The following is a 12,166-nucleotide window of genomic DNA, read 5'->3' as shown; positions in this document are numbered from 1 at the left end:
GCCCCGTCCCCGGGGCTGATTACGTTTATCCATCACCGGCACGACCGGCGCACGACCCCATCCGGTTCTCCGCGGCTAGAACCGCGGGGGCCAGCATAGTTTATGTTGGATTGTTTCCCGACTTTTTCCCGACTCGTATAGGGAAGGGAAGGGAGGTACCATCGCCCACCCTGCCCAGCCCTCGCCGTGGTGTGGTCGTTTTATCTGCGCGCCCCGTTGTGGGCGATCGAAATTGCTATAACTGTTGTGCGGTAATTGGATTACCGATGGTCCGCGACCCACTGTCCGAGATCCTCGGCTGGGCGCTGCGGTTGGGCACCCCCACTGGCAGGCTGGACCCCCCAAAAACCGGACGCCACAGAATGGTCCGGCTCGAGAACGGATGGGAATGCGCAATTGCGTACGTACGGTGCGCAAAATGTACGAGAAAGGGTCCGTTTGCATGGCTCCCCGACGAAGATGATGATGATGATGATGATGAGGCGCACCGCCAAAATCAGTGGCCCACGCAGTGGCCTAATGATGATGGGGTTGATGAAATTATGCTGCGCCAAATAATCACGCTCCCGAGTGGACCGAGGAGGCCCTCCGAGTGCGGCTTTCCTCGAATCAATTAGCCGATTGTATGGAAAGCTTCGTTCGATGAGCACCTTACCTTGGGTTGTCCGCTTTCCCGGCCAATTTGCATGGAGCGAGCGGTCGACGATAAACCGGGCGTCCTCCCTTTACCGGCTCCCTTTATTGATCGGTTCCTTCTTAATGGTTCCGAACGATTCCGGGGGTCCCCACCGCAGTTCTGACCCATCCCGTCCGGGATGGGTGTGCCGTTGTCACGACGTGAGAATTTCATTCACCGAACCCTGCGGTGCGCTCGGGGTGACCTGGGAAACCCCGTTAGTCCCGGGAAGTCGTTCTCTGGGCCGGAGATCGTCTTTCGGACTTCAAGCTCGGTGTCTCGGTGCGTACCAGCGAACGGGACAGTAACGGGAACCATGGGTATCTGCTCGACCCGACGACATCGTCCCGGTCGATCGACCAGGATCGTGCCTTGGTGTCGGTCACCGCGAACGCCGTGTCGTGTCCAATTTGTCGGCAATCGAGCGAACGTATTTGTCACCGCCGTCCGCATTGAATGGAAATCAATTTGACGTTTCGTTCCCTTTTCTGTTGCCGTTGGGTGGAGTTGGGGGCCTTTGCCTTATGTTGACGATCCGCATAGACCCACCCTGCGTGTTTGCGGTGCAATAATAAGGGAGTTCCTACGCCGGGTCGGGCTGTTTGCAGCGGGCATTAGCATCGGTTCCAGTCGCCCAACCGTTTAAGGGATCGGCGCACCGGGAAGGAATGGGTAGCATGAGCTGACACCGGGACACCGGAACATCGAGGCGCAACTTTCACACTCCCAGCCCTGGCGCCAGCCGGCCCACGGCACGATCTTCATCGCGATCGCCCGGAGGGGCAGCTAATTTAAAAGCAATTAATTTCCCCGTATGATTAGTACGGCAGTGGGCTCCGCTCCTGGCACCGGCATGATGATATTGTTCTCGGTGTGTCCCCTGCGGCATCTATTAAACCGCCCCGGCCAACGATGGCACGACGCCACATTGTTACTACGCGTCGCAGCGCGGTCGGCGCGATGTGATAACGAGCGATTTCCACGATCGAGCCAGTAGCCACGGCTACTGGCCACCCGGAACCGGTTCGGCTTCGGCCGGCTAAATTGGAACAGTGATCCGATTAATGACGGGCCGGCCCCGGGGGAAGGCACCCGATGCGGTCCACCGGTCCGGTCCTGTCGAAGGTGACCCAGAAAGACGAAGGCTGGCTCGGTCTCGGGCTCCCGGATTGTGTCCGAGGGTTGTGCTTTCAATTAAAAGCGTGATTTGCCGACCCGGTCCGTGGCAGGGAAAGCACTCGGGACGCATCTTGATGCCGCACGGATAATTACATGATCCATCGTAACCACCGAGAGGGGAAACCTGCACATGAGCTGCACCATCACCTACACCGCGGGTCCGCCAACGGCGGAAGCGTTACGCCGTGGCAGGGACAGATATAGAACGCCAGATATTGCACCACCAGCACCTGAGCTGCACCGTATCGATGTTGTCGCATTTTTGTCGCAAGATCAAAAGTGCAGATTGGCCGCGGCTGCGTCGCTGGAGACGGGGGTTATGCTGGCCACACGGAAAATGGTAGGAAGTGAACCAACAACGCCGAGTGTGCTCGTGTGTAATTATGAGCGTTGCACTGTCATCGCGCCGGGAGGTGGAAATTGGGACACATTCGCGTCGTGGAAAGTTACCTCCGTTTTTTGGTTAGAGGAAAACGGTCTCCATTTCAATGCGTTTTAAAGAAGGTCCGAGCTGCACTGCAGGATGTTGTGCAATGTGTTAGTATTTTGATAGAACATAAAGGAATTTGGCAGTGAAAGGTCCTGTTGTATCTTAAGTTCTTCACTATTTCAGTTTGTTTGAATTATGCTGAAAAAATGACATTACAGGGTGCGATTGAAAAGTAATGAGCCTTCCCGCGCGGAGCGTCCGACAAGCGACCAACCGAATCGGCTGGTGGGAGAAAATGTAGGTTGGACCTTCCCCTTCCACGGGAAACCGATCCCAGTTCACTGGCAACAGCGGTGCAGTCAACATCGCTCCGCGCGTGAAAGTTGTTTTAAAAGTGTGTTAGGATTTTGCAGTGGCGAAAATGCAGCGATCGTTGGATCGCTCCTCTGCCCTCTGCACCTCTGCACCTCTGCACTGGCTAAGATGGGGGTTCCGGTGCTTCCCCACCCTCCCTATAGCCCAGACCTGTCCCCCCCGGACTTTTTCTTGTTCCCGCTCGTGAAAAGGAAGCTGAAGGGAAGGCGTTTCGACTCCATCGAGGCGATCCAAAAAGCTATGACAGCCGAATTGAACGCGATTCCGGCGGATGAGTTTAAAAAATGTTTCCTGCAGTGGAAGGACCGCTACCAGCGGTGTATTGACGCTCAAGGGTCCTATTTTGAAGAATATTAGTGGTGTAAGCCAAAAGGTTTAATAAAACTGCTTAAAAAATATAAGGCTCATTACTTTTCAATAGCACCCTGTATAAATTATGTGAAGAATGGCACGTTGAGATCTCCCAGAAAGTTTGACATAGGGGCTGAGTGATATTTGAAAATCTTATTATCATTAGAGCGACTTCGAACACAGAGCTTCTTCCATTTCGTTTTTTATTATTTTATATTAGGACATGGCTATACAACATCGAGACAATAACATATAACATAAACAATATACAAGAATACATGAAGAAAGAAGAATTGAAAGAAATGACAAAAGACGAGTTATTCTAAGTCATAATTCATAAAAAACATAAAACAATCGAGACGATCCTCGGGCGTATTTAGACGATATGCTTTGCGTATTCCTTCTTTGGTGCAGTCGTCGGGCCTGTGCCTTCATACATAGCCCGTCGCCTCTCAAAGCTCACCGGCGATGGCTCCAGCTATTTCATTTGTGGCCGGGATTCTGGACGGTCTGACGGGATGACCCATCGGTACCTGCAACATGTGCCAATCGGCAGTTTTAACCATACTTTAAAGCTTTTGATTTTGGTGTCCATTTTCGATTGGTCCACGATTGATTTTTATATACAACATAACACTTCGCTCAATAAGTCCGTAGGATAGCTTATAAAACAACAATATTTTGATATAATTTGTATTTATTCATCAACATAGTCTCCTTTTAAGGCGATACAGTCAGTCCAACGCTTCTCTAACTTTTCGATACCATGTTTGTAGAACGATTTATCTTTCCCTTCAAAATATGCCTCAGTTTCGGCGATGACCTCCTCATTCGATCATAAATAAATACATAAAATATGTATATTTTTATGTATAGTTTTGAATTTCACCCAAAAATAATGGATTTCTTTTTAGCCAACCTAATATTAGTTAATTAGTTCACTTCATTAATTTAGTTCATCAGAGAGAAGTGTGGACAGTTCTTGGTAAAAATCCAGACAACAAAAATTGACAATTCAATCAGTTCGTCATACATTAAAACTAATCCACCGTCCGCTTGCCTCCTCCAGTGAGAGTTCGAGAGTCCAAAAAAATTGCATAAGTGAACGGACGTTGCACCGTTGCGATGCAACCATGAATCGGGAAAGTTATCTGCCTCGTGCAGCGATGCGCTCACCAAAGATGGTGGCCACTTTCGCGACCATCCCAGGCAAAACCTTCCTTTTGCGCGGTCTCTGTCCTTGAACCTGCGCTTCAAAATGGAAACCACTTATGGTGCAGGGCCGTGCGATCATTGCTCGTCGCGGTTCGACAGTCCCCGGGCTGATCCCCATCAGAAGGTAGCAGACAAATTGCCGTTAACATCTTCTGCGTCCGGTTCGCTGGAACGGCCGAAACGGCGCGCGAAACCTGTGGGACTCCAAACTCATCACGGGGCAGTTTTTGGTAGGAGCACCTCGAAGCTTCTTCGTTTGGCGCATCTTCCCGGGCGTGGCTTGAGACAGCTTCAGGTTCGAGTCAATACCCGCTGCGGGTAGCTCGATTGAACGTTCGACCGAATTCGTCCCCAGCCCGTCACCACACGCTCACAATGCAGTCCTGCAACCCTTTTCATCCCCCGGTTTCGGAGCCGGTTTTCGAAATCTTGCCGCCTGACAGGTTGCACACTTCCCGGGGCAGTTGCATCCACCGCACGGGGAAGATTATCGTACACCCAAAGTCCCCGGAGCCGGTTCTCAGATTATGGTGCGCATCGACAGGAAAAGGAAGATCCAGTCCCGGGGCTTCCAGTCGGTTCGGCATTGGTTACGCAAGGCACGAGCCCAAGAAGCTTTGCTTTTGATACGCACGCAACAATGCGCTGATGGCTGGCGAATGAAAGTCGCAAATAGCAAACTGTTGCCGGAAGTGGTTGGAGATTGCATAAAACGCAGAGGGCCAAATCTAGAGCAATCCGGTCCGGGAGTGTGCGTGCAGGTGAATTAATCGTTGTAACGTGTACGTGTCTGGATTAAATCGAATCACACCGTCCGGGGCCCGCCGAAGGCACCGGAGCGATCCGATGCTGAAGAAGCGTAAAAAATCCCTCAACTCCGAACGGGGTACGAAGATAATACGACCGCGTCTAAGCCGTTTGTGACCGAAATTCCGCGAAAAAGCCGCCGTGGCCGACAAAAACGGGGCATCGATAGCAGCGGGCCGCGAAAGATGCGTGCTAACCTTCCGTGGCCGTCGAACAGGAACCTCGTTAGAGGGCGTAGTAATTGAGCGGGAGGTACTGCGAGCCGAGCCGAGAGAGAGAGCAAAAAATCGTTGTAACACACCTCGAAGCATGCATTACTTTTTCCGTTTCCACGCGCGGGTTCTTCTGAATGGTTGGCCAAGAAAGAGAACCATGTTCCCAGTTTTTGCTACTTTGCCCATTTAGCCAGCCGTTTGAATGTAAAGCAGGTCACCGTTCAAACCCGACCGACCACTAAACCGCCGCCGCCGGATCGGCCGTGATTAGATTAGGGGTTTGATTCGTAGCTCACGCCCGAAAAGCACTAAACATGCGCCTTGCGCACCGAGCTGATCGAGGCACTTGACGAGGCAGATAAACGGTTTAATGTTCAGCTTTCAATTAGGCCCGAGCGCCTCGCAGGTGGTAAAAAATATCCATTAAATAATTACAGCTAGCTGGTAAAACGTTTTCTTCTTCCGTTTCACGATCCCTCGCCGATCGCCGCCGATCGTTGCCGGGGGGGCTGTAAATAGGGGCGCCGATTTTCTTCGGCGCCGATGTTGTAAATAGTTTTGGAGTTCATAAAAGTCCAACGAGCTTCTTCCTCTCACCTGCGCCGTAAAGGTGAAGGTCAGGCGTGCGATGTCCTGGGCGATCTGGAATGCTGATAGGCATCGTTGTTCTAAGCTCGGCACACGGAACGGCAACAAAATGCCAGCGATCATAAAAATGCCATTCGCCAAAAGAGTTACGGTACGGGGCGGGCCTGGCGTGCGAATCCGGGTTCTTGGTCGGTCCGGGTATTCCGGCTTCTCCCAGACCGTCGTTCGCTTTCGATTTTAGCATTGTTTTTGTATGGTGTGTATGGAGTTAAGGATGTAACGTATGGTTCAATAAGTCCGTAAGCTGAAACAACAATTGCGTCTTAGAACGACTTCACCGATCGAATTATGAAGTTACTCCTAAAAATGTTAATAGCTGATAAATAATGACGGACAATATCAGCTTGATCGAAAGTGAACGAAAAGAACGAATTTAATATTAAAAACGAACCGTGTGGGACTGGTAAAAGTCGAGCCACCTTTCGAGCCGATGGATCCACGTGTCATGGTCAATTTAAATTTAATAAACTACCCTCCGTTTACGAGCGCAGCTTTCCACGCAGCAGCGCGCCGAGGCCGATCCCTATCGCGCGCGTGGTATGCGCATGGTGATCATAATTTTGCACGATCGCACATCAAACTTTATGTGCGTTTGGAGAGAGCTGGCACAATCAGGCGAGTCGCCCGTACGCAACCAACCTTCCAGCGCAAAACCCCACAAATCGCCTCAAATCGCTTCTCCGGAGCATAGTTTCGATGCATTGTCATTGTTGGCAATGGCGGCGGCGGCGGCGGCGGCGGCGGCATTGTTTGTTTGTCTTTCGACTGGCCGTGTGCCGACTCCCTGTCATGATGTCCCGGCAGCGATAAGTCCGCCCACCGACGCCGACGTTTGTGGAATTCTGCGAAAAGCCGCGCAACACGCTCGACGTGCCCGTGAACGTAACATAATGGAGGTCTCCCAATCAGTGCCAACGCTCGTCGGTTCGGTTCGCTCGGGGTCCATAAATACGTTCGGATCGTGTGGAGTAGTGCTGACGTGATTTATAATCCACCGGATGACCGGATTGTTATACCGACCGGCCGATGGGCCAGAATCGAACGGTCGCACTTCCGGAAGTTAGTGTATACTTTACGGTCCGCTCGTTATAAGGGTGCCCTTCGTTACCGTTTTGGGTGTTTTGGGCCGCATCACACGCCGGTGCTTAATTCGTGTTCCACGCAACGGCATCTAGAAGAGAGGGTGTAGCCCCCCAGGGATCCGATCTAAAAGACGCCAAATTGTCTGAAAGGGTCCGTCAGACCAGCGCCAGCTCAGTCGGGCCCCCAAATTATGCCCCTTTAACGGACAAGAAGCAACAGAAACGGTTCATATCGTGCGGCCCATTAGCGGCGTTGGCGTTCTCATCCGTGTTCCGATCCCGGTGAGGCGTAAGAACCAATGGGCTGCGTGATGCCCCTAGCTCCGTCCGTTCTGTGGCCTAGCATGCGAGACCCGTTTACGCAGGCGAACCACGAAACCTGGCGCGGATCGCACCGAAAAGCTTCAAGTCATGCCGTAACCACCTTTGACGGTTGCGTGCCGTGAAAGAAAATGGGAAGAAAATCAGGCTCGGCTTCCCAACCAAGCCCCATACATGCTAATCAATCCGCTGGCTAAGCGCTGCCAGCGATGCGGAAAGTGTAATAATTAATCCATTCCATCCTCCCTCGGGAACCGTTGCCTGGTGGAAGAAGAATCGAGTAAAGCACCGTAAGCCGTAAGGTTCTACCGTGGCTCTCTGTGGCCGCTGCACCGGGTTGCAGGTTGCGCTTCTCCGCGCGGGTCAGCGGTGATCCGTCCCCTTGGTCCACCGTTCTAGCCGTGGGCGCTCCATACAAATGAACAAATTATGCTAACGATCGCCTTCGGCCAGGGCTACGGCCAGACCGTACAATGAGCGCATAAACCTCGGACCGCCGTGGGAGTTCGAGCAAATGCGCTCCGCTGTGACATCTGAAGCGCATAAGACATAAGAAGATGATTTGTCGTGAGGGCTCTGGGGCGTTCGGTGAGCAAGCGGCTCGTTATCTTGTTTCCTCAAATCGGACACCGAACGGACACGGACCGTCCGGTTTTGCTCCGGTTTGCTTTGCTGTTGTTGTTGCCGCCCCGGAACGGGTGACACCATGAATCCGAGCCCGGATGAGGAGGTGTCCCCGGAGTCGACTCACTCTAGCGATTGAGCGGCGAGTGCCTTGCCTGTGAACAGGCAGAACAATAAGATCCTATTGTGCCTGGGAGTGGTACGCACAACACGGCGCCACTCCCGACTCACTCATTAGATGCGTGGCCACTCGCGAAAAGAACTTCTTGCGTCCGCAGACCACGAACCCACGGAGGGTGAAGTAGAGCGCGGAGCGAAGAAAGAAAGCAGAAATAGGAGCAACAGGACCGGGCCGGCCACAAAACAGTCCGCAAAAGCAATTTACGCGAAATGCCGCAAAGCTAACTGTTTATGGTGGGTTTATTTATTTTTTTATTTTTATGCTACCGGCCTGCGGCCAGCGGTGCCGTGCTCGGTCCCCGCTGCCGCTGGTCATTCTTTTGCGCTTCGATTGTGTGTAAACGCAAATGGGAATCTGCCGCTGCCGCCGGTTCTGTGGCCAGTGTTGAGGAAGTGATTCGAACACTTTCTTCCGTTCTGCAAGGGGACAGAAGCAAGAAAGTCGGGGGCAATTTCCGCATCTCAAGCGGGTTCATTGCGCCACTCTCCCGGCCGGCCGGCCGGGGGGACAGCGAGATAGAAAGGGAGAGATTATTCAGCAATGCAAACAATTTGAATCGTATGTTAAATATGGTTGTTTGGCCGTTGCCGTGGCAAAGACAAAGCCTGCTTTTTGCACTTCGCTGGACGATCTCATCCAGGGTCACGGCCAGGGTGGGAAAGCGACACCCTGCACCGTGGCGTTTTCCACCTTACGGCAGATTATGCTAAACGGCTTTAGCTTCCGGGAGTTTGGGGAAGCCCCCGACGCTGCCGATGTTGATGAGGAGCTGTGCAACATTCCAGCGCTCGTAATAGTGGTGCTTCGACCGTCACCATCATCATCAGCGCGTTACGATCATTACGGGCGTCGCAGCCCAGCGCAGCCCCGTTAATGATCGGACTGTCGATGTGTCAGCCGGCTGATGGACGATCAAATGACCGCTCGCGGTACCCACCGGCACGGTCTTCATTAGAAGGTACCCGCAAACAACTGTTAATCCTTTTCACCTGCGCTGCTGCTGCTGCGAAGGGTTCACCACCCCGTGGCCGGTCGTTGATCACTCGACGTCGGCCGGGTGGGGTGCCGAAGAAAGTTCATAACGGTTGGCCCGGCGAGGGGTTGACTTTCTTCGGAGTTGGGGCCAGCAAATGCGTTTATGGTCAGGGGGATAAAAAATAATCTCTGATTTAACCCCGGCGGTGGCACGGCACACACGGCACGTTATAATGTTCTCATGTGAATTCTTGAAATGGGTTTCTTAATTGCCATTGCCGTGCCGTGGTGGCGTTACGCCCTTGCACCCTGTGCCATTGCGGTTTGTTTGCGGTTTCTGACCGGGGTTGGGGTTTTGTTTTACGGCCATCCGAGCGATCTGATACCGACGACGATCTGCGATGGTCAACAGCCTCTCTCTCTCGGGTTGGAGCGCTGAAGCCAAACACGTGCCAAACGCATCGCTGCACCCCGGGCGGTAGGAAAGGACCGTAAGAACGGGGACCACCTCGTGGCCGGTCCCGTCTGATTGCTCCACAAGCCTGTGCACTGTTGCGTGATGCAAATGACAACGGGGACCCCGTTAAAAAGGTTCGTCGCTTGATGATGCAGTCTTTTGATTGATTTTGCGTGTGAAGCCTCGGATTTGATGGGTTTCAATGAGTGCACATCCATTACGAATTACGCAAGAGAGGCCCGGCGGGGTTTTGGTCACCGCAAAATATTTAACCACTATTAACGGGCTTTGCATTTTGTCACCTTTTCGCAAACTTACTCGAGTGGTAAATATTTATCTTGGCCATTTCGCGGCGAGGCGGCTACTGCAAAGGTTTAAATTCCGGACACCAAAGCCCGGGGGGCCCGGCTTGAAACAATTAACAATTAATCAAATTTTATCGGCCTCACCTACTTTACGCCCCCCCTAAACAAAGAGTGTTTAATTTATACGCGGACCTAATTGTGCGACGCGTTAATTACGCTTTCTAAAGCAATAATTTTTCACCTGATAAAATTGAGCCCAAGAAATATGCGCCATATCCGAGGGCTGTCAAAACAGGAATCAGGAAACCGGGCCACATCGGTCCGGATGCGCAAGATTCGAGTTTGGCAGCGTTAAACGTGAGAAATGTGACGCGCACCGTTTTAGGGCAAAACAATATAAACATCGCGCACAAATCGCGCCATGGTTAGTGCCAAGGCACAACCCAGCCCCAGAAGTAGAAAGGCCGCTGCGGAGGCGGAACAGTGTCCAATCGACCGTTCGCCGCCTCCATGCGGTCACGCGGGGCAGCGGCATCAATTGACCCAGTTTTGCATTCACCCAAAATTACGGCAGATAACCGAACGCGGCCCCGGGTTGGGGTGGCGGGACGGGAAGAGTGAATGGGAAAAACTAACACCATTTACCTTTCCCAGCACCCCGGCCCGACGGCACTTCGGTGTCAAGAGGCAGCAAGATGCAGCTAATGTTGCCCTTTCGGCCGCGTGGAGGTCGGGGCCCGGAGGGCCCAAAAATTATGAAACTACAAATCATCATTTATCAGAGCCTCCCGGAATGCACGGCCCGCGGGAAACACGGCCCCCATCCCCCCTCCAGCACTTGCCGGGTGCCGGTGGGTGAGTGGAAAAATTACGGTTCCCGATCCAAGATTACGGCTGTGCGATCGGGACCAAGATCATCTCTGCGGGCTGCGGTCCGACCGCGGAACTCTTCCTCGAACCAAAGAACAACCGTTTTCACGCCCTCTCAGGCTACGATCACCACCGTATGGAGATCGCAGGGCTTCGGCTCATCACAATTATCGCCCAACTGGGTGAACCGTTTTCACGGCCGTCCCGTTTGCGGATTTATTGCGGCCGATCGAGTGTGTTTGAAGCCATTTTGCGTGAGTTGCCAAACTGCAACTTCAGTCGCACAGGTCACACCTTTTAATGGCGGAAATGATCGTCTCGAACTTCTGGTCCGCGCCGTCGTGTGGACCGTGGTCCCCGAAAAGGGAGTGAAAAGTTGAGTAAGCAACAGAACAAAAGAAATGGACGGACACACGAAACGCAAGCCAAAACATACGACGTCAGTGCCGCGAAAATAGTTCATCGCCTCACCGAACCGGGCAGAACCAGGAGGTCTAAGGCGGTGGGGACGAGGGGTCTGCCCAAAAGTAGCACAACCAGCCAGCCTTCCCGGCCAACTCCAATCCCGTGTGTGCAGCGCGAAGATTCCTCCACGGAGCACCGACGTCGGCGGGTGCACGTACGCTGCCGGCGATGCGTGTGTACAATTTATAATGCAACCCCTCACCCTCCGCCCGCTGCCTTCCGCGTCAGTGGCCAGAGGTCCGATTCGGCGGAATAGTTCCACGGCGCGTCCGGTATAACGGGTTTCCGGGGTGTGTTACCTAAACGACCCGGGGGGCCTTCTCCGTGGCCGGAGGCACCCGAACACCCATGCCCGCCCGGAGCTACGTTTTATGGGCCCACGCGACCCAGACGATTCGAACGGTGACGTCGGAGGGTGAAGCAGAACTTTGGGGTTCCGGTGTGGCGATCCGGCTACGCAGGTTACCCGCTTGTCGCACGTTTAAGTCGCGCGCTTCTGCTGATTATGGTGTCATTTTCCGGTCCGCCCCCAAGAGTGATCCTCATTGGCAATGAAAGTGACCGAATTTGATATTTGTTTGCCCCAGGATCTCGATGGCTCCCAAGTCAACCACCAGATCCCCAGGTCGACGAACTCCCCAGCCGATTCGGCTTCCGAATCCGATCTCAACCACAATCCGTGCGGTTTTTGGAGCATAAATCTTCTTCCGCCAGCGCAGGGGGTTGTCCCCGACCGGCGCGGAAATGGTCGACGATTTCCGTGTCCGCGGGAAACGCAGCGAAACGTCAGGCAAATTCATGCGTGACCTCTCGCAACGGGCGGAACCATGAGCACGCAATGGCGCGCGCATTAGTAGCCTCGGGTCTCGTGATCTCGGTTCTCATGGGCCGTCGCAGCGCAGAAAGTCATTGGCCGGCTGGCCGTCCTGCGTGATACGATTCCGGCGCACACTGTTCTTCCCGTGCTTCGCATTTTATTAGCACCAACAG

The sequence above is a fragment of the Anopheles bellator genome, chromosome 2 (genome assembly GCF_943735745.2).
Source record: "Anopheles bellator chromosome 2, idAnoBellAS_SP24_06.2, whole genome shotgun sequence".
Classification (NCBI taxonomy): Eukaryota; Metazoa; Arthropoda; class Insecta; order Diptera; family Culicidae; genus Anopheles; species Anopheles bellator.
This window is presented reverse-complemented; position numbering follows the sequence as displayed.